Source organism: Eurosta solidaginis, chromosome 3 (assembly GCF_040869045.1).
Source record: "Eurosta solidaginis isolate ZX-2024a chromosome 3, ASM4086904v1, whole genome shotgun sequence".
Lineage (NCBI taxonomy): Eukaryota > Metazoa > Arthropoda > Insecta > Diptera > Tephritidae > Eurosta > Eurosta solidaginis.
The window spans coordinates 184,661,229-184,687,025 of NC_090321.1; the positions used below are offsets into that span (position 1 = coordinate 184,661,229).

At 34.4% G+C, this 25,797-nt stretch overlaps 1 protein-coding gene across 4 annotated transcripts in view; it reads left to right on the forward strand.

The window, feature by feature from the left end:
• flz (filzig) overlaps nucleotides 1–25,797 on the forward strand; it is a 113,730-nt gene that overhangs the window by 8,739 nt on the left and 79,194 nt on the right. The window lies entirely within an intron of this gene.

The following is a 25,797-nucleotide window of genomic DNA, read 5'->3' on the forward strand; positions in this document are numbered from 1 at the left end:
GCCAAATGCTACATGGCAAAGACCCTTTCTTCATTTATTCTAAAAAACACTGGAACGCTTAATACTAAAATCTGCTTTACTCGACTGAAGATGAAAAAGTATAATCCTCCTTTCTAAGCCTCCACATTTCTCAAATATGTGCTCATTAGTGACACTGCAAAGAAGAATGGGTTTTCAAGACCTATTTGAGAGATAATAGTGTTATTTTAAACTACATTCTTAACGACAAGGAGTACAGCCTGGCAAGGCAGTTGTCCAACCTGGAATTTTAGGTAGCAAAACTGTACGAATCGATCCGCCACTTAATTTGAAGCTTGTGTTAGGAAGGTCTCGTTCAAATATTTGTTCATCCTTGAAATATAGCCGAAATGGATTTTTTGTTGTAACTTGATTATTTGGCAATCGATTTTCGAATCCTCCTAAACTCTTTGCAACTTGTTTTCATATAGAAAATCACAGGCTTAGCAGAAACGCTTTTAAACGGATTTACAGCTCAAAAGTATATTTAAAGGAACTATAGAGAGTTCGAAGGCGAAAATTTTGACCTCTCAAATTTTAAAATCAGATTACAAATAACAATAAAACCGACGGTATTTGAAAATCTCAGATTTCGATTCTCTTTAAGTTCATACATACATACAAATAAGCTTCTCTGAGCGAAAACGAGCACATAACCAAACTTTGTGTAAAACAGTTATAATTCAAGCAAGCTTACTATTTTTCGATGTTGTTGCTATTGTTGTTGTTATAACCGCCAAACATTTCACAATTACTTGGGAAAGTATTATACACACTTGCAGTCACCTTTCGGCTACGAATTCAGTACTCTCGGCGACAAACAACTTCTGACCACTCTTTATATTAAATTATGTCCTTTTAAGTAGCATTTTACGACGAACATCACCAATCACAAATCGATATGTCGTCGGTAGGAAGTCGGTAACACATCCGACAAAAAATCGACGGCTTTTCGATGACAAATCCATTTCTATTTCGGAAACAAATCAAAATATTTTCGATAACAAGCCAATACTTTTCGATAGCAAATCGATAAATGTTTGTTAACAAACTGATAGGGCATCAATGACGTTTGCTATCGATTATAAATTGTAGAACCTTCGTCGATGACAAGCGACAACTCATCGATAACGGTTGTTGTCGATAACAAATCGATAGCACAACGTCAAGTTTCGATTTCATTTGTGGCTTCTTAACTTTCCTTAGCAAACTGTTATTTGCGATTTCTGCTTTAAAGGTTTTAACTTATTCTTTTGAACTAATAAACAGACAATTGATCTTTTGAGTAATCTTTTGCATCCCGTTAACAAAGTAATTGGGGGTCCAAATGTAACATCAAAGAAAAAAAGTTGTTTCGACTTAAAAATTTTGTATTTTTTAAATTTTATTTTAATAAGCAATTTAAATAGTTTTGTTGTCAAAAAGCTTGCTCGATAGACATCTCATTTACATTGGGCGAGATTAAGATAAGGCGAGAGGTGCACATGATCGACATAGCGGCAAAGGCGTTTACCCAAGCGTACAGCTGCAATGCGTCGAATATCATGTATTGCTCTTAAAACTTTAGGCTAATCAACTTACTCGTAACATCAAAATGAGACGACTGCAGACTCATCACGGGTATTCTGATTAGCCCTGCCTTCTGGCGGCATATGCTTTTAAATTAGGCTTGGTCAGCGAAAACAGATGTAGGAAGTGCGAGTTGAAGGAGGAAATGATCAAACACGCTTTGGGCTCGTGCCTGCGCTTTCCTGGCTAAGACTACAGCTACTAGGATTGACACAGCTGTCAGATCTAGAAGCAGCAAGTGCAAAAGTCGTAGAAAGCTTTTTGTATTTGCAAGAGGGCGGCGTTATTTTATAACATAGGTGCTGGTTTTTGATAGGGGAGTTTTCAGTTCGGTCGTTTAACAAACTTCTGGGAACACAAGGGACTAAATCAATTTATGTGAGGTCCTGATGGACCGGCGAGTTCAATATAACCTAATAAAAACATTAGCTTCTCATGTGCTAGTTTTGAACCAAAAGTAAGTCTAAACATGTTATCAGTAGCACAAAAAGAAGAAGTGAGCAAATGCAAACAACCAACATTTCAAGTTATACACCACCATGTAAGTACAATCTGCATACATGGTTACTCTTGCAAGTGCATTTATTTGTTAAGTTTTAACAATTTTTCGTTCCATTATCACTTGCCATAATTTAACAATCACGTTTCGCTGCCACTTCTGCCAACTTTTTACGCTGCGTAGCTTTAGCAGTCTTTCGCTTAATGTAAAAGAATTTCTCTGGCTGGTCGCTGAGCTGGCCTTCTTCATTATTATTTGTTTTTGCTGTTAGTATGTAAACGGCTACAGCAAGTCTACATGCAGACACTTCCATTGGTACATATGGGTATATGATCTCACCTTAAACAATATCATAGGAGTAAAATATCGCTTAAGCAATAAGCGCAAGCCATCATTCGTTTATAATTTTCTATTTTTCTTTTTGTTGCTTTATTTTTTTGATATTGAAAAATTTCTATTACAATTTTTCTAATGCACTACAAGTCAACGCTCGTTCATTGCTACTTGTTCAGCAAAAATATGTATAAGTGTGTGTGTTTATTGAAATACAATAAATACAAGTCGAGTGTTTATTTGTATTAAGGCGGACATAAGTATCTGGCAAATAGAAATTGTTTAGTGATCTATGTTGCTGGTCAATAACTGCAGCTCAATGCAAAAGCGTTTCTTTCGCTTTCTAATCTTACTTCGTTTTTGTTTGTGTGTATGCGTCAAATTTACACTGTAAATGTATGCGTTTTTAATTGGATTAAAGAAATAGAATCAGAGTGTAAACTTGAAACGAAACTTTTTTAACAGCATCCAACCCATTGCAAAGACTGCTTTAGTTGGTTATTATTCTATAAGTGCTTTCTGTAAGCCTGTCAAGTGAAACTTGATACAACAGATGAAGCTGCTGTAGGAAAGTCCGCAGTTTAGTATTATATGTGGTGGGTAGTGCTATGGTAAACGAGTTTTTATGAACCCAAATAAAGGAACTACATCTCTTCCACTTTCAATTAAAAATATTACAAACCAATCTCAAAAATACCAATTTAAATTCACTTTCTTTCAAGTTTAGAAGTTCCACTTTAGAAGTTCCACCTTTAGCAAATTTAAAATTCTAGTCCCGAACTTCCAATAAAATTTTAAAATTCAATATGAGCCTGAGTTATAATTTCTTGAATTTAAACCGAAAAAATAGTAGAAAACTAATGTTTTTAATTTAATTAGAGCTCGCCTAATTAAGCGCTTGAAGCAGATGTAACTTTACCAGAAACAAATATTTCGGACATTTTGAGAAAACGAAACCCACAAGTTATTCTGTTGCTATCGGCCTTTTATCGAAAGCGCAGATTCTTTAGCTTCTAATTTATTTCTTATCGCCCCATATCGTGTTATCGACAAATTATTGATTTCTTGTCCACGCTTCATCAATTTTATATTGAATTTTTATTGGTACTGTTTCAAAACAAACCGCTGAATCGTCGATAATAAATTGGTAACACTCCGATAATATACCGATAATTTACCCATAACAAATCTGTAACTTTTTTCCAACAAATCGATAACTTTTCAATAAAAAAATTGTAAGACAGTAATAAAATAAGATAACAATTCGATACCAAATCTATATTTATTTTGACAACATAGACAAACTTTTTCGTTAAAAAATCTATAACCTTTCCACAAAAACGCAGATAACTTTCCGAAAACAAGTTGATAATTAATAAGGGAAGGTTTCTTTTTTCGAATCATTTTATAATTTGTCTACTTGTTATTCCTCTTAATCTCTGTATTACTTTCTTCGCCTTATTTTTCATCATTCTTCCTCTCTTTCTACCACTACTTTCCCTCCTTATGTTTCAGCAACCTTTCTCTATTATTATTATAATTATTATAAGAGTCGGCCACCGTGGTGTGATGGTAGCGTGCTCCGCCTATCACACCGTATGCCCTGGATTCGCACCCCTGGCAAAGCAAAATCAAAATTTTAAAAATAAGGTTTTTCAATTAGAAGAAAATTTTTCTAAGCGGGGTCGTCCCTCGGCAGTGTTTGGCAAGCGCTCCGGGTGCATTTCTGCCAGGAAAAGCTCTCATTGAAAACTCATCTGCCTAGCAGATGCCGTTCGGAGTCGGCATAAAACATTTAGGTCCCGTCCGGCCAATGTGAAGGGAAAATCAAGAGGAGCACGACGCAAATTGGAAGAGAAGCTCGGCCTTAGATCTCTTCGGAGGTTATCGCGCCTTACATTTATTTTTATTTATTTATTATAAGTGTCGATGTCCATGACACCACTTTGTGTAATATTTTTTCGTCTCTATCCCTCTCTCTCTCGGTTTTATTTCCTTCTTCCTTTTTTTATATTTGATTTTTTCTGTATATTGCGGTACTTCTTGTTCTTTATACTTTTAACCAATTTTTGTTTTATTTATTTTTCTTCTTATTTCTTATTTTTTATGACATTTTTTTCATATCCTTCCTTCTCTTCACCTTTTTTTTTTTGCTTTCTTCCCCTTCTTTTTCATTTAATCTTCAGCTTTATTATTTTCCTTTTTATACTCAGTTGAGGACTATAACCACGCCCACTTTTTCGATATCGAAAATTTCGAAAACCCGAAAAAGTGCGATAATTCATTACCAAAGACGGATACAGCGATGAAATTTGGTAGGTGAATTTAGCTTATGACGCAGGATAGAAAATTAGTAAAATTTTGGACAATGGGCGTGGCCCCGCCCACTTATAAAAGAAGGTAATTTAAAAGTTTTGCAAGCTGTAATTTGGCAGTCGTTGAAGATATCATGATGAAATTTAGCAGGAATGTTACTCCTATTACTACATATGAGCTAAATAAAAATTAGCAAACTCGGAGAACGACCATGCCCACTTCAAAAAAAAATTTTTTTAAGTCAAATTTTAACAAAAAATTTAATATCTTTACAGTATATAAGTAAATTATGTCAACATTCGACTCGACTCCAGTAATGATATGGTGCAATAAAATACTAAAATAAAAGAAAATTTCAAAATTGGCGCGGCTCCGCCCGTTTTCATTTAATTTGTCTACGATACTTTTAATGCCATAAATCGAACAAAAATTTACCAATCTTTGTGAAATTTGGTAGGGGCTTAGACTCTAGGACAATAACTGTTTTCTGTGATAAAGGGCGAAATCGATTGAAGCCACGCACAGTTTTTATACACAGTCGACCATCTGTCCTTCCGCTCGGCCGATAACACGATAACTTGAGCAAAAATCGTTATATCATTACTTAACTCAGTTCACGTATTTACCTGAACTCACTTTGTGTTGGTGTAAAAAATGGCCGAAATCCGACTATGACCACGCCCAATTTTTCGATATCGAAAGTTACGAAAATGAAAAAAATATCATAATTCTACACCAAATACGAAAAAAGGGATGAAAAATGGTGATTGAATTATTTTTTGATGCAAAATATAACTTTTGAAAAAACTTTGTAAAATGGGTGTGACATCTACCATATTAAGTAGAATAAAACGAAAAAGTTCTGCAGGGCGAAATCAAAAGCCCTTGGAATCTTGGCAGGAATACTGTTCGTGGTATTACATATATAAATAAATAAGCTGTACCCGACAGATGATATTCTGGGTCCCCCTGGTCCACATTTTGGTCAATATCTCGAAAACGCCTTCACATATACAACTACCACCACTCCCTTTTAAAATACTCATTAACACCTTTCATTTGATACCCATATTTCACAAACGCATTCTAGAGTCACCCCTGGTCCACATTTATGGCTATATCCCTAAATGGCGTCCACCCATAGAACTATAGCCTACTCCCTCTTAAAATACTCTTTAATACCTCCCATTTGATACACATGTCATACAAGAACATTCCAGGGTTACCCTAGGTTCATTTTCCTACATGGTGATTCTCCCTTATTTTGTCTCCATAGCTCTCAGCTGAGTATGTAATGTTCGGTTTCACCCGAACTTAGCCTTCCCTACTTGTTTATCTTCATCTTTTTTTTTTGCTCACTAATTGTTTAGCTTATTCTCAAAATTATTCTCAATCTCCTTCTTTTAATTGTTTCTATTTTTTTAACTTTATATTTAGTCTCCTTCATGTTTCTCCCCTCATTTCTATACAAATTTTTGACCCACGGAAAAGTACTTTTCGGTAACTTCGCGTTGAGCTAGACACTTGATACTTAGAACGTAGTTCAGATCTGAGAGACATTACAATGCAAGTGAAAAAAATCCGCTAGGTGGCGCATCGATCCGATAGTAGGAAAATTAATTTTAATTTGGGAATCTTGCAATCGATTTTTAACTAACTTCCTGGATATCTGGAGACTTGAAACCTGAAATATAGCTTAAAACTCGATGACAGTGCAATGTTTGATTAAAAAATTTGAGCTACGTAATACACAAGTCGAACTATTTAGAAGATTAGGCCATACCTTCATAGCTAGTCTCCTGATTGTTGCAGGCGTTGTAGAATTCCACCTCGTTGAAGGCCCAACTCAATGCACGTCCTTGCATTCTTTTGGGCGTTCGCCACTTTCACCACGATTCTTTTAGGCTTTCAGGCGTATGCGAATTTCACCACGATTTTCAGCTGTGCAAATTAAGTAGCTGACAAACGAGGTGGAATTCTCTGGTTATGATGCGAGGTGGAATTCTATTGTTTTCGCCAGTATTGTCAGCGCAAATTCCGCTAATTTTCTTAAATCTTGCTATTTTGGACAAATAAATAAAGATAAGAATTTTCACTTAAGAATTACTTTAATTACTAATCAAAGTGGCAATTGCCTTTTTGTAGGCAGTACTAAAAAATTTTAAATAAAATGATGAAAAAAAAAATGTTAAGGATTACCTTTATATAAATGGACCAAAAAATAGAAAGCGATTTTTCCTTTAATACAGACATAGTCTTGTTGAATTTTGACAAAAAGCTTTAACAATAGCTCTTGTAAAAGAATTTTGGGATTTAAAATTATAAAGGTAGAGCGCGTGTTTGAATTTTAAATAAAAAGTTAGTTAATCCCAAGTACATGGTTTGCCTTAAATTGAAAGACTGCGCTCCACATTTATAGTCTTAAATCCCGAAATTCTTACAGGAGCTATTGTTAAAGTTGTTTAGTCAAAATTCAACAAGACTATGTCTGTATTAAAGGAAAAATTGCCTTCTATTTTTTGGTAGATTTATATAAAGGTCGTGCTTAAAATTTTTTTATCATCTTTTTATTTATAGATTATGTTCCTCTCCTATCTCTCTTTTCATTATCTTCTCCTTACTTTTTTATCTTATTCCAATCCTCGCTTTTTCTTTCATAAGTTACCGTCCTTTTTCTTATTATATGGTTTCTTCCCTTCCCCCCCCCCCCCCCCCCCCTCTTCTTTCTCTTCTAGTCTTGTCAGAGACTGACATTTTCCTTGTTTCTTTTTTCTTTGTACCTATTTCGTTCTCATGCCTTCTTATTTTCGCCTTCTCATTCTTCTCTTATTCACTTTATCTTTTATACTCAGCTGCGCAGAGCTCACAGAGTATATTGATTCGGTACCTCGTAACGGCATAAACTAATCGAGATATATATAGACTTCTATATATCAAAATGATCTGGGCGAATATATAAATTAATTTAGCCATGTCCGTCCGTCCGTCGTCCGTAAACACGATAACTTGAGTAAATTTTGAGGCATCTTAAAGAAATTTGATATGTACATTCCTGGGCACTCATTCCAAATCGCTATTCAAAATGAACAAAATCGGACTATAACCACGCCCACTTTTTCGATATCGCAAATTTCGGAAAACCGAAAAAGTGCGAAAATTCATTACGAAAGACGGATAAAGCGATGAAACTTAGTAGGTGGGTTGACCTTATGGCGCAGAATAGAAAATTAGTATTAGTAAAATTTTGGACAATGGGCGTGGCACCGCCCACTTTTAAAAGAAAGTAATTTAAAACTTTTGCAAACTGTAATTTGGCAGCTGAGTGTGTAATGTTCGGTTACACCCGAACTTAGCCATCCTTACTTGTTTTTTCTCCTTCGTGTTTCTATTCTTTTTCACCTCTTCCTTATGCATCTTTTTCTTCTTTACCATCTTCATCCTCTTCTGTTTTTATTGTTCGTCTTTAATTTTTCGTCTTTAAAGGGTGACATTTTTCTTTAAATTTCTCTATTATTCGGACTCTTAATTATATTCTTTCTTGTTATTTCTTATCGTATTTGTCTTTTAGAAGGTGAAAATATTTTCCTTAATAGCAGTCCTTTTACAATTTTCTACTTTGTCCATGTCTTCTCCTTCTCGTATTTGTCTTCCATTGCCTCCTTAGCCACCTTAGTGGAGTCTGTTGGGATTTACAAATCCTCACTAAGAGAAACAAAGAAAACATACCTAAAATGGGGATGACATTTCCTAAAAACAGTTTTCTTTAAATTGAGCAACGTATAAGTTTTTGGTACGAAATTGGATTGTATTAGAAAATTGTTAAATCTGGGTTAGGTACTTTTGAACAATTTCGTCAAAAATTTCTGGGATATGGCGTTTTGAACAATAAACCTAGTTAAGTTATCTGGTTTTCATTCAAGAATGTTCATGTGTATTCTTGTATAGTCCTTGATAACTTAGTAGGTACTACTTTCACTATTCATACTTCGTTGGCCCGTAGATTAGTGGAGATCTCGCATGGAGTGAATGCGCCCATATCGAACAAAAATAGAAGCTATAGCAAAACAAAAATTAATATATTTCATTTATCGGCGAAAAATATCAGTAAAGCAATTACATATTTCCTGCGATAAAATGCATCATAAATCGAAAATTTTTGTGACATTAAAATGAAAGTGTCGTCGGAATATTACATAAACCGAATAACATCAGACAACCTTATAAATAAAATTAAAAATAGTTAATGCAGAAAAATGAACGGTGAAAAGGTAATATCAATACTTTGAAAGTGAAAAAAAATGTTACAGTTAAGTTGAGCAAATTATTTGCGCAAAATTTTATTTTTATTTATTTTTTTTGTGATGTTCGACAATCGAAAAAGGAAGTGAAATTTTGGTAAATTGTGATTAACGAGTTTGTCTCCTAAGTCTTTTGTATAATGCGAGTATGCTTTATTATAAATCGGAAGGCAAATTATTAATACTTATTACACAATCAAGCATATATGTGTGTTAAAATATTTATATCTTATAATAATAGTTTACGTTGCACAAAAGGCATTTGCATGTAATAAAACTCTAAATCAATTTTAGTATATGCTTAAAATAAAAACAACAAAAAAGACCTTCTTTTCGCACTTTCTTTTTTCCTAAAAGAATTGGCTTCTGCTGTCCTCCAATATGCATACTAATAACTTGTTAATTTGTTTATTCAACTTTAATTTGTTGTTTGGTCTGTTTGCCAATGGAATTTGTGTCATGTGTTAGCGCGTTAGAAATACCGAAAAGAAGAGAAATGACAAATACAAAATACACACAGTTGTAAAAATGCTATGAGTTACAAAATAAAAGAAAGAGCGCATGCTTGTTCAGGCGTTGAATAAATATTTATGTAAACGCGTCTTTTTTCGACTCTCTTTCTCGCTTTTTCTCTTCATTTTGAAGAGCAGTAGTTTGACTTTTCCATTCAAAATAAAGCAATTAATATGTAATGCCAATAGCCAATAATTTTAGTTTTGTTTTGTTAAGAACACAAGCCAACAAAATTCAACCAACATTCGGACCCAGAAACCATACTATATAATTTCAAAGGTTTATAATGCGCTGAATCCAAATCTGGCCTCACGATTGCTCTATCGGCTCTGGGTTTCGAGATATCCTGACCTAAATGTGTAAAAAACACCGTTTTTCCCATATTTGAGGTTATGTAGCCTTGCAGATGTTTTCTTTCACCAAAATTTAAAAATGGCATCTCTAATTACAAGTCTTCTTCTTCCAAATGGCGTTGAGATTGTTCAAATATCATTTTTTTTTTTCGCTGAGATATCGCATTTTAAAATTTTCATGTTTCTTTATGAGATATGTGGGGGTTGGTGGATTAGGAGTTAAGTTGGTTAGCCCATTTGTGGTGTGAGATATCTAGATAAATAAGACTTATTTTAAGAAAAATATGCGAGTAAATGCTGTCTCCAGGGTTAAGTGGGTTAACCTGCTTGCGGTATAATAGGGTGGTTTCTAGAGGTCAGGGCTGTGTGTGACTTGGTACCCGAGGGTTAGATAGTGTAGGGTTGTGATGAGTTAGCACACTCATGGTGTGAGACAAAATTCAAGAAAATTAGTAATCTACTATATCATGTCTATGTTATCTCAATCGATTTTCAGGTGTAGCAAAATTGAGAAACATGAAAATTGATGTTGTTTTTATTTTTATTTTCGGCCTTTCAAAAGTTATATCAAGAAGAATTTCCGAGCTCTAGGCCACACATATATATTAATAATAAAAATGCAATTAATTATACTATATATATTGTATTTATTTATTTTGTCGATATTTCGATTTCAATTAGAAATCATCTTCAGGGCTGTAAAAAATAAATTTTTCTATGTATAAAAACCAGAAATGCACAAACATAATCTAACACTTACACTTGTGAATGCACCTTGTCGACTAATTTAAAATTTCAGTGCAGAACACAGAATATCATAAACAGAAAACAAAGATGTATACAAATAATAAACAGTAATAATAAACAAAATATCTGCTAACAACAACGTATATATTAACTTGTTGGACACCCTCAGCATTATTGTTGCTAACTTCTCTTCATTACCAAATGTCTGTATGCGTGAGCGATGTTGTCGGTGTCGATCTTAAAATTCATGCGTATGTCATTAGGTGTATTGATAATATGTAGCATTTCGAGAGTGTACCGCTTGGAATACTGTTTTTCTTCTTGCAATATTGTAACATTCTCTAAGTCCGAAGAGTATCCTATGGTCTTGCAATGTTGCGATAAAGCCGTTCTGTTGTCGTTAGAGTGGTCGCGATTTTTGATGTTCGATTTGTGAGCGGAAATCCTTGTCTTTAGTTTTGATTTAGTAGTACCCACATATACTTTGTTCCATACGTGGCACCCGTCGCCATTATATTTAATTTTGTATATTACGTCGGATTTCGCGTATTTTTCGATTTTGCTTTTTGTATTGCTGTATATTTGTTGTAGGGTATTTTTATATTGGAACGCGATTTGAAATGTTTCTTTGTCATACATGTTTGAATGTTTTATTCGGTTAGACAAACCAGGTACAAATACCGCAGTCTTATATATTTCTTATATATTTTGTTTATGTTTTGTTCTTTATTTTTATTCGTAGCGTAAAATTTGTGGATATAACCATTAGTAAGGTGGATCGGAAACTCGTTGTTTTGAAGTATTTTTTTGATGATGCTTATATTTTTCGGGTGATATATTCTATCGCTGATAGAGAGAACTCGCCTGATAAAATTTTTGGCAGTGTTTATTATTATACTCCTATCATGTTTCGAGTTAAAATTTATTAACCTCCCGGAAGCCGTAGGCTTTTTATACGAGTCAAAGATTAGGTGGTTGTTATTTCTTATTACTACTGTGTCCAGAAATGGCAACATTCCATTATTTTCCATCCCAGATGTGAATTTTATTGAGTTATGAAATGAGTTCAAGAGGCCCAGAATTTCTTCAACGGAATCGGTTTTCACAATAGCGGATAAATCGTCAACGTACTTTGTGAGCAGACGAGGTTTGTGCCGTGATTCTTCTTCAAATTTCAATAGTAATTCCTCCATTACTATATTGGCTATTACCGGTGATGCTGGTGATCCCATAGGCATACCCGATCGTTGTTCATAAACTTTGATGTTGTACTTAAAGTATTTGTTATCTTTTATACAGAAACGTAAATCACTTAAAAATAGCTCTTGGTTAAGAGTTGTGTGGGTTTTTATTTGGTCCCATTTGGACGATATGATCTCTAGGGCATGGTCTACTGGGATACTAGGAAACAGGGACATAACATGAAACGACACCAAACTCTCATCATCATATATATAGGTATTTTTAATCTTATTCTTAAACTCAATCATGTCTTGAACATTGTACTTGGACTCTTTAGTGATATTTTTCAGGACATTAACAACGTATTTACACAAATTATACGACGGAGAATTAATGGACGAACATATAGGTCTAAGTGGAGTTCCTTCTTTGTGGATCTTTGGTAGTCCATGCAATCTTGGCGCATTGGCCGTTCTGCTCATTAGTTTATATTTTTCTTTTTCATATATCATTTGGTTTTTAAACAGTTTTTCTACGAACTCGTTAATCCTATCTTGCAATTTATTAGTGGGATCAAGTTTTAAAACACGGTATGAGGAACAAATGTTTGCAATTTTCTATCGTAATCGGATTTTTCCATTACAACTGTTACGTTTCCTTTGTCTGCATTGAGAATTAACAGATGGTTATTTTGTTTGAAGAATTTCTTTGTCGTTTGTAAGGTATCTAAAATATATTTATCACGCACGCTAATGTTTGTTCTATTGAGGTGGTCCCGTATAATTGTAGTCAAATTGTTCCTCTCAATCTCTTGTTGCTCTTTGTCTTTGATCGTCTGTATAAAGTCTTCGCCGTCAGCGATAAGCTTAAATAAGGGAAATTCTTTATTAGTTGTTGGTATGGAGTATTTCGGTCCCAGGGAGAGAATCCACTGTACATCCGTCGGTATACTAATATTTGCGGTATTTTGAAACCACTCGGGTACATTTTGTATGTTAAGTAATTGGGTTTGTTTGTCTTTGAGCCTCTCAAATTTGTTTATTTGTATTTTTCTAATTTTGGCTCTGAGGTTTTGAGACAATGCTCTTTCACTATCGAAAAATACCTTAGAATCCTCCGCGTTAAGCTTTATTTGTAATCTATTGTTTAATTTATTTACCTCTCTTCCTTTTTGTTTTTGTAGATCATGCTTAATTTTAATAATAATATTTATTAGTTTTTTCTGCACAGTAGCCAAGTACGTTTCTATTGAGTTGGTGTTCTTCTCTGATATCTTTCCATTATTGGTGTTGCATTTTAAAGTGTACGATATGTTCTTAGTAGCATTGCTAATGAAGTTGGGTATGACACCACTTTTTCTGCATCTCACTAGAAACTTTATGGATTGAGACAGCTTTGTGAGTTGTTGTGTATTTTGGCGATAACGTTTTATACACTTGTTGGTTTCTATGTCGTATTTATCTTTAACACGTCTGTAAATGTTTACTGTGTTTTTGTTGTTACGGTGTGCTCTCCGTTCCATAATTGATGTTGTTTTTATTTTTATTTTCGGCCTTTCAAAAGTTATATCAAGAAGAATTTCCGAGCTCTAGGCCACACATATATATTAGTAATAAAAATGCAATTAATTATACCATATATTTTGTCTATATTTCGATTTCAATTAGAAATCATCAAACGGCTTTATCGCAACATTGCAAGACCACAGGACACTCTTCGGACTTAGAGAATGTTACAATATTGCAAGAAGAAAAACAGTATTCCAAGCGGTACACTCTCGAAATGCTACATATTATCAATACACCTAATGACATACGGATGAATTTTAAGATCGACACCGACAACATCGCTCACGCATACAGACATTTGGTAATGAAGAGAAGTTAGCAACAATAATGCTGAGGGTGTCCAACAAGTTAATATATACGTTGTTGTTAGCAGATATTTTGTTTATTATTACTGTTTATTATTTGTATACATCTTTGTTTTCTGTTTATGATATTCTGTGTTCTGCACTGAAATTTTAAATTAGTCGACAAGGTGCATTCACAAGTGTAAGTGTTAGATTATGTTTGTGCATTTGTGGTTTTTATACATAGAAAAATTTATTTTCTACAGCCCTGAAGATGATTTCTAATTGAAATAGAAACATGAAAATTTCAAAATGCGATATCTCAGCGAAAAAAAATTATATTTGAGCAAACTCAACGCCGTTTGAAGGAAGAAGACTTTATTCAAATATACCGTCCTTTAGTGTTGGCGAAAGAAAACATCTGCAAGGCTACATAACCTCAAATATGGGCAAAAACGGTGTTTTTTGCACTTTTAGGTTAGGATATCTCGAAAACCAGAGCTGATGGAGCAACTTTGAGACAACATTTCGATTCATCGCATCAAAATACTTCGAAAATATTTAATCCGGTTTCTGTGTATGAGATGCTGTCGGCCTGTGGAATCATCCAGTTACACCCAAACATATAAATACCACATGAAAGTACGGGTACCGGTTCCCCCAGTGGGTTAGGGGTTTAGAATATACCTGAGGTATGTATGCCTGTTGTAAGAGGCGACTAAAATACCAGATTCAAAGGCTTATATAAGGCAACCGTTTCAGGTTGCCAGCGCAATATATAGCATCTCCAAATCCAATTGTCAACCTCACCTTCGAGCGGCGAATCCCGTTTCACTAACAGACGAGGCTCTGGCGACCCCAAGCTCCTCATGGAACAATGGAGCTGTGTTACAGGAGCGTACCGGATCTGTATCCGGCAAAGGACCATCACATCGACAACACTCCCCAAAGCCTTCGGGGAGCAACCTTATCGCTACAAAAACAACAACAACAACAACGGATACCGGATTGTATATGTTGCATCTTCTTTTTTTAAAAAAGAATCACTTGCATTGTATACGCAAACGAAGCCAATATCAGCGTGTTAAAAATTTTAGTGATTTTCGTAATCTATCAAGCGAATAATCCTGATTTGACTTAAAGTTTAAACATACATACAAATATTTGTACCCATCTGAAAAAAATAATTGTGAGTATGTATCATAAATATAACCGAAGACTACTGTATACGTGCGTTATATGTTGCACTTAATTATCGATTTGAAGTAATAGTACACTACTTTATCGCTATATTCGCGAGCTGAAGATTTTTCATTACTCTCCTGCCTAGGATTGTATATGGGGCAGTAGATTGGTTAGCTTTACAGATGGGTCAAAGTAGGACTGGCAGTTTCGAGGATGGAATTTCTGTCAGTATCTCGATGTAATACACAATTTCAAGTTGCCAGATCATTTAACAATTCAATATTTACTCCTTTAGCCAAGCGGTTGTTGAACACATATGTTCAACTTAAAGGTGGTATGAGTGAATATGGTGTACCCCTGATCATATAAGGTATGTTCCTCTGTAAATGGGCCACGAGCCAGCTAAACAAACACTGGACAGACATTACCTCTTACAGGGTAGCGAGACCTTTTTGGACGGCAATAGATAACAGTCCATCTGCTGAAATAACTTGGTTCACCAATTCCCATATATCAAACTTGATTAAGGTTTTTATGGGTCACTGCCAATATTTACGCAGTATGCCTAACTTTTCCGCATTCGATTGCGTCCCCCCTAAGGCAACTCGATACTCGATTTAATTTATAGCCACCCACACTATCACAGCCACATGCATGTGCATGAATGTACATGCACGTGTATGTGTGTTTTTTGTCAGCACTCATGCACATGCATGTCGGCCTTTCCCCTCCAAAACGGAAGATTTTTCAGGTCAAAGGTTGTCGCTTTCGATACATATGCCTCAACATACTGCAGGGATTTGCTGCATCTGCGTAAAGAAGAACGATGTGGAGTAATCGAGACACTTCTTGCTTGACTGTCCAACTTTTGTCGAAAGTATTTCGGGATTGGCTCACTAGGATCTCCAAAGTACTTATCAGGGGTTGACCTAGTGAAACTCTCGTCCTGCTTGCAGCTTAAGATATGCTTCATGATTTTTCTAAAACCTTTCTAACTTTTTTGAAGTTAATGCAGGTTATCGGCTTCTCATTTACTCAAGAAAGATAGCCGCTATGCAATAAAAAGACGAATCAAATGCTAAAAAAAACTAAAGCATGCCATAGAAATATTTAGAAATGATTTAAAATAAATTAAGAGCAAGAAATATTAGACAAAATTAAACTTAATATATAACAAGTAAAGGGTCTAAGTTCGGATGTAACCGAATATTATATACTCAGCGTGATCTTCAATTGTACATTTCATTTCAGGTAAATTACATTTCTACATAACACGTGGCACCGCCCATTTAAAAAAAATATCTCCCCATTTCCTCTTACAATAATACTTAATAAGTGAAATATCATTGATTCAAAACTATTTTATGTTAAGTTTTAGCTTATTATTCTAGTCTACGACCCTTTTAAAATTATTTTATATCTAAGTTGCCGTAGTCTTTAACCGATTCCGTCCATTTTTAATAGAAATATTTTCTGCTATAAGGAAAATATGTGTACACAATTTCATTTTGATATGTTAATTTTTCTTCGAGTTATGGGTCCCGAAACATAGAAAATTGCTTAGTTATAAAAGGGGCGGTATTTCAATATTTATTCAAGTTATCGTGTTAACGGGCGGACGGATGGACGGACATGGCTCAATCGATACTGATGATTTTGATATATGGAAGCCTATATCTTTATCGATCCCTTTATACCTGTACAACCAACCGTTATCCAATCAAAGTTAATATACTCTGTGTGCAAAGCACGCTTAGTATAAAAAAATCAACCAATGAGTCAGTCTGTATAAGTCATAACGAGAGAGCTAAGCAATTGAACAAAACATAAATCATTCAAAAATATTGCGGTTTTTAATATTCCTCTGCGTTTGTATTTTCATATATATTTTTTTTTTACTTTTTGCTGTTTTGTGTTGTTTTTTTTTTAGTATTTCGCATATCGCAGCGCGTATGCCAATAGTCAGAAAAAATTAAAAAAAAAAAATGTACGTGAACTCACAGAAGCATTTCACTTTCACCTCGTCTTGAATTGTTGTTGTTTGTGGTTTTTTAACAATACATTTCTTTTGCGTAGTGTGCAAATAATTTTAGTGTTGCTCAAGTGGTACGACAGGTATTGTCAGTATGCTGCTCTTTTCTCTTTGTCACTTCTTGGTTCTCATTGCGGCGTGTAGCATGCGTTGAATACTTTGGTTATGGTTGGTTGAGCGGATAATCATCTGATGAATGACAATGAAATTGAATTATTTCTGGTGGCAGGTGTGTGTCGCATACAAACCAACTGCTTACACATTTACATATGTATATCTATCTAGTTTACTTGTTTAAATACCAATTTACAAGTGTGTAGAAACTAATACAAATTGACTTGCGATGATGTTTCGGTTAAAATAGCGAGATCTTTTGGAATTTGAGTGCAAAGAAGCGGAGGAGGAAGAGAGAGACGGAGAGAAGGAGGTAGAGGAAAAGGAGGAGAAAGATGCAAAGGAAAAGAGAGAGAGGATGTGGAAGAGGATGAGGTAAAGATATAGGTAGAGGTAGAGGTAGAGGTAGAGGTAGAGGTAGAGGTAGAGGTAGAGGTAGAGGTAGAGGTAGAGGTAGAGGTAGAGGTAGAGGTAGAGGTAGAGGTAGAAGACGACGAAGATAGATAATAAGAGGAGAAGATGGATGCGGAAGCGAAAGAGAAAGAAAAAGGAGAAGGAATGCGAAGTGGGGAGAGAAAAAAAAAAAAGTATAAGATGGGGGAAACTAACATAAGGAATCAATTTTCTAAGAAACAGAGGAAGAATAAAAATACGAAGATAAAACGACGTGGTTGAGAGGTGGAAATGGAACGAGGGGAACAGGGACAAGAGACATATTTAAATGGCAACTCAGCTTCGTGATCGTAAAAGTGAGGGGATTCTATGCCGTTAATACAGCTGTGGCTCTCAACAATATTGAAGCGCACTGCATGGACTGCTATTGGACAGTGCTCTGCTTTACTCAAATTATCGTTAATAAATAAACTTCAGCTACCCTAAGCGCTTCCTGTCAACAATTGGCCAGAGAGATCTTGACATTCGGTTAAGCCCTCTGCCTGCTATAGTTTGTCAAAATTATGACTTAGTTTATGCTACATCGCAGCTTTAAATAAAACCAAAATTTGTTTCCTTCTTCATGTTTGATCGCGTTCACGCCTTTTTCAGGGAGTACAGTCTTGTGCTAACTTTAATAATCTTTTAATACATTATTACCACACTTACCCCACACATTTCGCATAAATAAAGAGTTAACAAGTGAAATTCATAATCAAATCTAAGAAAATCATAATCTATTAAATTTAGTTTTAAGTGCAATGAAAGATTACTCCTTGGTGTACACGTGAATGGGTCGAATCGTATGGCAGGCAAAAGGAAAATTTTAAATTGCCATCTCTTTTTTGGGACGCAAAGCTACAACGGAACAAAGTAAATCATCCTTTAAGAGAGAATGTCTTTTAGGTTTATTAAACTGAAATTTTTTGTTGCAAACTTAATCACCAGTTGCACATCAAAAACGCTATCAAAGCAGTGTACTGATATTTGCCACTTGATCACAAATGGTAGCTGTCAGCACACATATTAACACTTGATAGATTTTTGATATTTTTTGTAGCGGTACTGTTATGAGATGGAATACAGACTGCCGATAAAAATCAATGCCAACACCAAAATACATGGACCGATACTACATTCCAGAGATTATGTATTTTGTGTGTTTGGATAATGTAAATGGAAACGATACATTTAAAGATAATTATCATTGTAATAATAGGATAACAAAGCATTATTTAAAGCGGTTTAGCTCACTTCAGTTGTCTGTCTAAGAAACAGAAACAAATGCCCGCATTGTTGTTACAGCGTTTGATTACTTGCTTTCAACACTACTCACATAAACACAAATACGTTTTGTTCCATAGCTCTGCCAAACATCCAAATAAGCTGATGAAGCTGTCGATGCACTCGAAAGATAAATTTACTCGTAAGCGACAACATCCGCATAGTACAACAAATTTAATGATACGTTTAAATAATTGAAAAACAAATGAGGTGAAAATACTCAAAAATTATATATTTTTGGTATGACTGATGGCAAAAATTATAAAAATTTTGTGAACCTATTTGAGGGTTATACCTTTTGTTTGATGGAAGATTGTTGTGGTTTGATGATTTAGCTGTGAGCTGAAGAAGCAAAATGGGAGTGCCTTTGTGGGAAGGTGTGAACATTTAATTTAATTAATCAGTCAAAATGCCATTGACTTATGGCGCTTTCATCATCGATATTAGTTGGCGTTTAAACGGCTCGGAGGGTTTTGTAGTAACAAAGCGATAACTGACGCCAAATATGAGCATCAAGACTTCATCCCCCCGATTCTCGAAAACAAGTCCTGCTATTACTTATAATGGATCTTATGACCACCCGAAATTGCCACAAGGTCAATTGAAGTGACGGCTATATGAAATGGTCACAACATCAAATTTGAAATCGCCACAATGTCAATGAGATGGTAATAAAGTCGTCTCATATTTCTCCAAAAGGCTTAGCTTAATGTATTTGGTTCTACTAACTATTTTTGTTTGGATCTTCTTCTAGAAATATTTCCTCCAGCACTAGATAAAATAAATTGCACGATAGGGTATCGTTTTTTCATAAGTCTGGTTTGTTGGGTATGGCTCGACTATGTCCTAACCACTCCTCAGGAAGCTGATCGTGGTTCTCTACGTCCTTTGAATAATCCATATATTATTTACAGGGAACTGTAATCCACACATAGCAGTCACTTACTTGCAGGAATCTGTCCCGGTTATAGGTTTTACGTCGTCTGCCAGATTTGTTGGCGGGATTTTCGTTGTTTCATCCTTTTAGTTAGTATCTGAGCTCCAGCGCTTTAACAGTCCTCAGTCTGACTTTTTTTGGTTTTTAATTTATTCTAATCCATAAACAAGTCCTGAAACCAAACCTGATTCCAAAATAACCCCGAAACGACAACGAAATCGAATTCGAAAAGGATCTCAAAATTATATCGAAAAATTCCGGGAATACTATGAGATTGTCCCGAGTTAGTCGGGAAAGTAATTCGAATATAATTTTGATATATGTCCATACGATGGCATAATGATTCCGAAAAAGTACCGACATTACTCCAAAATAGTTCCAAAATGATCGCAAAATAGTTTCGGATAAGAATTCAGAAAATATTTCTGGAATTATTCTCAAAATGGTAAGGTATCGAACATTTTTCCATTAGTCCGTAAAATATTTTTTAGTAATTCCCAAAATTATCTCGAAATAGTATCTAAATCAGATCCAATATAGTTTTTAAACAGGCCCAAAAACAAGCCTGAAATCACAAGAAAACCGTTACGAAATTATTTCGAAAAATTTCCAAGTATTTTCGGAATGATGTCATATTGATTTCAAAACAACCCCGAAGATATTTCTAAACAAACCCGAAATGATATCTAAATAGTTTAGGAATGATTCCGAATGAATTAGCCCATGGCAATACTGAAATTAATCACGAAACTATATTTAAATAGTTTCTGAATCCCGAAATGATCTCAAAATAATTCGCATATAGTACCGAAATTCTTCTTAAAGATCCTTGAAGTGATTCGAAATTATATCGCGAAATATCTGATAATATTTTCTGAAAACAGTATTCAAATTACTTCGTGATAATTCTGATATAATTTCGAGGTATTCTTGATATAATGTCATAATACTTCCAAATTAACTTCGGGATAATAATAAAATTAGTCCGAAGTAGTCCCAAAATAATCCCGAAATCACGCCCTAAATTTTTTCAAAATATATTGTTTATACCGATATAATTTTAGATCAACTTTGCAAATAATCCTGCAATGAACTTAAGTAATATTTCGCGTGCAGTCCCAAAATGATACTGAAATAGTCATGAAACGATTCTTAAGTAGGCTCGAAATACTTTCAAAAAACCCGAAATTATGTCGAAACAGTACCGAAATGTTTAGCAAATAGATTATCCTTATTCTAGCAAATTTAACTTGAGAAAAATGGACCAAATCGGTTAAAAATAACGCCTTCATGGCGGATCCCAATCCTAGCGCAAAATCTGGTTACGTGGTTCGGATTTGTGTGGCCTCTAACAATAAGCATACTAAGCACAAGTATATTTTTAGACGTTTTGAATTTTGTACATCAAGACTATGGTATCTAAGCAAAAACCATTATAATAAAAAAACATGCGGTCACAAATATTTAAGTTGTTGTTATTATAACGCTAAACGTTCACTGCCACTTCCACAGCAGCGTCTTCACTATAAATCCATGACATTTGACTAGCCAAGTTATCAGTGAAAGTTTTTAGATTTCTGACAAAGTCGCGCTTAAACGTCAACTTATAAATACATATGACAAAATCATGCAAATCAAGTACCTGAGAAATAAATGTTGATGAGCATGACTTAAAAAATGAAATAAAATAAAATGGAAATGCAAAGAAGCGTAGCACTTAAGCGTTGTGACATGTTTGAAAAAAAAAAACATGGCACATGTCTAAGCGTGAAATGCATGCTAAATAGCAACCGATTTAGCAAAATGATGAAAGTCCTCAATGCGCAGACAATCGATGAAGGAGAAGGGAAACAAAATAAACGAAAGTATCCCATACTAAATAGATATGTAGGTAGGTACTGAAAACCTAAATGAGAAATTTTTCAAGTTTAAAAAATGTCATGTTAGCGCTGGTGAGTGAAGGTTAAAACACGGTGAGTGCCATAAAAACGGGAGATTTAAATACAAAAAGTACTTAAGTGACTAAGTTTAGATGCTCCCTTAAGTATGCCAAGATTGAGATTTTCAACAAAAAAAAATTAATTTAATAAATTTTCAATTTTTTTGTTATGTCGGCCTATTGACTTGGTAAATCGCGGGTTCGAATTGAGCTCAAGGCCAAACAAGAATTATTTTATCTTATAATTGTTATGATACATTTTTTCTTAAATGAAAAAATTGCTTAAACTATAATAGAAGCTCGTTGTATAGCTCCATTTCGGAAACTGGTAAATTCCTTCAACGGCAACGTTAAGGTGCCGCTGCTAGTTATAACCATTCAGCTTTCACAGCGGTTGTTTGTTTGTCTTCATCACACAGGCCGATAAAATTTAACCAACATTTAGACCGAGAAACCAGATTAAATATTTCCAAAGATTTATGATGTGCTGAATGAAGAAGACTTGTATTTAAAGATGCCATCCTTCAATTTTGGTGAAGGAAAATATCTGAAATGGGCTACATAACCCCAAACATGGAAAAAAATGGTGCTTTTTGCACTTTGAGGTTAGGATATCTCGAAAACCAGAGCTAATAGTGCAATTGAGGCCACATTTCGATTCATCGCATTAAAATACTTCGAAAATATATAGTCCAGTTTCTGGGTCTGAGATGCTGTCGGCCTGTATTATTTTTACTTCTATCATGTTTCTAGCCAATTGATCATAACAATAATAAGATGAAATAAATATTGTTATGCCTTGAGCTCGATTTGAACCCGCGATCTTAATTAATTTTCTTTAATGAGCTTTTCGGCCGATAAATAGTTCTACAGTTTTTTCTATTCTCCAATGCGTTTTGATGCCTTTTATACAATGTCATCAGTAAGTCTGATCACAGTTGACTAATTTAATGTTCATAAATATTATAGTGAATATTAGCAGTTTTGGTAACTCACTGTGCTGCTAGTAAATAAATGTACAACAACAGCAAAGCAAGCATCCACACATACATGTAAACAGCAAAGCTAAGAGCGAAGAAGAGAGAGAAAGTGTTACACATATATGTAATCAGCTAAGAGCGAAGATGACATTATAACGCATATATCTTAATATAGCTAAACAACCAACTTTGTGATACAGAAACAAGCAAAATATAAGCAACTATTCAAGAAGGCTTTTCGTGAAGTACAGACACGAAATTCGGAACGAGAAAAGTATAAGCAACTAGTCTAGGGGGTCTTTCGTGAAAGTCGTAAACCCTAGGAGAAATAGGCAGATGAGAACATAAAAGCAGCGCAAGCTAAGGAATAGTCATTCAGTTGATTTTAAAACGGCATTAGTTGTAAAGCACTACTACCATAGTAGTGTCGTAAATAAAGAATGTTTTGGTTATACTGAATATTGAAACTATTCATTCCACAGTTCAGCGATTCGAACTATAACAGAATGTGCAAAATAATCAAGAATTTCCGAAAATTCATTACAGTATGTTGACTTTCTTAATATTAAGTCGCTTTTATGTTTATCCGCAGGTTTCCCTAAACAATTCTGAATTCTTGCAATCAATTTCTAGCTAACTTTCCGTGGGCCAGAGTCTTGAAACTTCGAATGTACTTCAGAACTTAGTGACAATGTAACATGAGGGAAAAAGGTATAGGTTTCGCATGGATCGTAATATTTAAAAATCTTGTTCTTATTTCAGAATTTTGAGCAGAGGCTTAGGTATTTTCTCGATAATCTAAGGATCTGCAACTTTGAGTAAAGCCAAGTACAACAACTCGCATATAAAACCATTCTAGGTGATATAAATTTCGAGATATTTGAAAATCTTTTGAATTAGAGACTTGAAACTTAAAATGTGGTTCCGGTTTTTTTTAAATCTTACGAAAAAGATGGAAACTTGCCATAAATTTTGAGAAGTTTCCGCAAGGGCTTCAAACTCATTACATCATACATAGTTTAGAGCCCGGTGACAATTCATTAAACAATGATACTTCGATAGATTGGATGCGGGTCGATACATTTGAAAATTTAGTACGAAAATGGAAAAATATTGCTAGGAGATATTAAGGTGACTTTCCATTGAGCTAGAAACTTCAAACCTCTCGCCGAATTTTCCCAAATTTTGGTTAAAGTTTTCCACCTCAACTTATACAAGTTGTGTTGTATATTGACATCATTTTTTTGTAAGAAAAATTGCAAAAATTATTTTATTGAAACAAAACTTTTTAAACGGTTTTATTTAGCTTTATTTGACAAGCCAGCCAGCTGGCTGACCGGCACGAATTTTGTAATTTAAATTTAAGTACCTTCCCAATAATTTACAAGCTTGAAACTTGGAATATAGTTCAGAACCCAATGACAATTCAATAATAAGAAAAAACTCTTATAGGTGGCGTATGGATCGAAATATTTCAAAAAATCGTATTTGTTGTCCGATTTGGTTCATGTCTCGAACACGTCATACAAACATGAATAGAAAGCGACTATGAATAAAATCGCTGCTAGGTGGTGCAAGGATCGAGATATTCAAAAAAATCTTTTTTGTGTTCCGATTTGGTCCATATTTGGAACACATAATATATACCTGAATAGAAGGCGACCAATTATGTTCGATTTGGTTCATATTTGGAACAAATATTACATACAGTCCGGTAGAAGGGACATCAAATATTTCGGAGGGACAAGCATACGTGGCGCAGAGTCGAGTAAAGTCTTTGGAAGGAAATGTGAGGCGTAGCATAATTGGATTAAGGTTCAGTTGATCTTACTTACGACTATCAATAGACATTTGATGCGTCAAACGCTTTTATTTAATTGTCTAATCAACGCCTTACCTTATTATTTTCTAGCTTTTAGTATTATTATTACTTCATATAAGTATTGTTTTCAATAAAACCGTTTAACTTAATTTTTTTTTTTTTTTTTATTTATTTTATTTCAATTTACAAAAATTGCCTGCATACTAGCTTTAGTGGTTAACTGTTTTATTTTTTACACCGTGAAGATCACGTATACATATTACGTGATTTGGGGAAATGTCTATATTGTAGTTCTAATCAAAAAAGAAAAAAATCCATGAATTTTGAAGCTAAAGTTCCATTAGACTAGTGCTATATATAAAAACAACTATATAACGGAACGCCCCGCACAAAACTTTTAAATTCTGCAACAACATAACAATCCCTCTATCTACGGAAAATGGCGAAAAGAAAAATTTTAAGCGAATATGATAACAAACAAAAATTTAAAAAAAATAAATATATTTTGAATGCAGCAAATAACGGTTTTGCAACAAATTAACACTACTAACATGATGTGTGCTAGTAGTGTATATTGTCATGTTTCTCTTTCTCTCGCATTTTCTTTCTCTCTCTTTTCTTCACAATCATTTGTCACCTTCACATATTGCAATGTAATTTTATTGTTGCTTCTTGTTTGCCTGCCGGTTGTTAAGCTTTTATTGCTTTGAATGCATTTCTGGATATCGCACATTGGCGGCAAATATCGTTTGTGCCACAAATGTGCGTTTATATATGTATGTGCATAAATATGTGCAGGTGTGCATGGATGTGTGTATATGTGCGTAATGGAATATTTGTGTCGCTATAGTTGCCGGTTGCAGTTCTGGTTCTTCAGACAAGTTTAATAGTCAATTGTGAATTTCTACCGGTTAGTTGTAAATACATTACTACTTCTTTGTAAATTTGTTGTTATTGTTTCATATGCCATTTTAAATGGCAACTGCAACAACATATAGCCAGCCGCTCCACCTATTTGGGTCACTGTTACAATTATATTTCACGCACAAGCATTTAAAACTTGGACTAATGGGGGCCAAGTTCGTAAACAAAATACCAGACAAACGGCTTCAATCTGCTACAACAACAGCTTCAGGAACGTTATGTGACATTTGTTGTATATATATTTATTGAATGGTTTTTAAATTTATTTTCTTTTAAATGAGTATACGTGTTTTCAACTGCAAATTTTCGCAGAAATATTATATTTAGAGGCTCTGAGGTAACTTACACCACGCTCACATTGGTGTAATTAATATCGTTTAAACTTAAATAAACTTGAAATTAATTTCAGACTCTAAACCTATTGAGGCTAGAATAATTAGATAAACATTTATGTGTTTTTGACAGGAT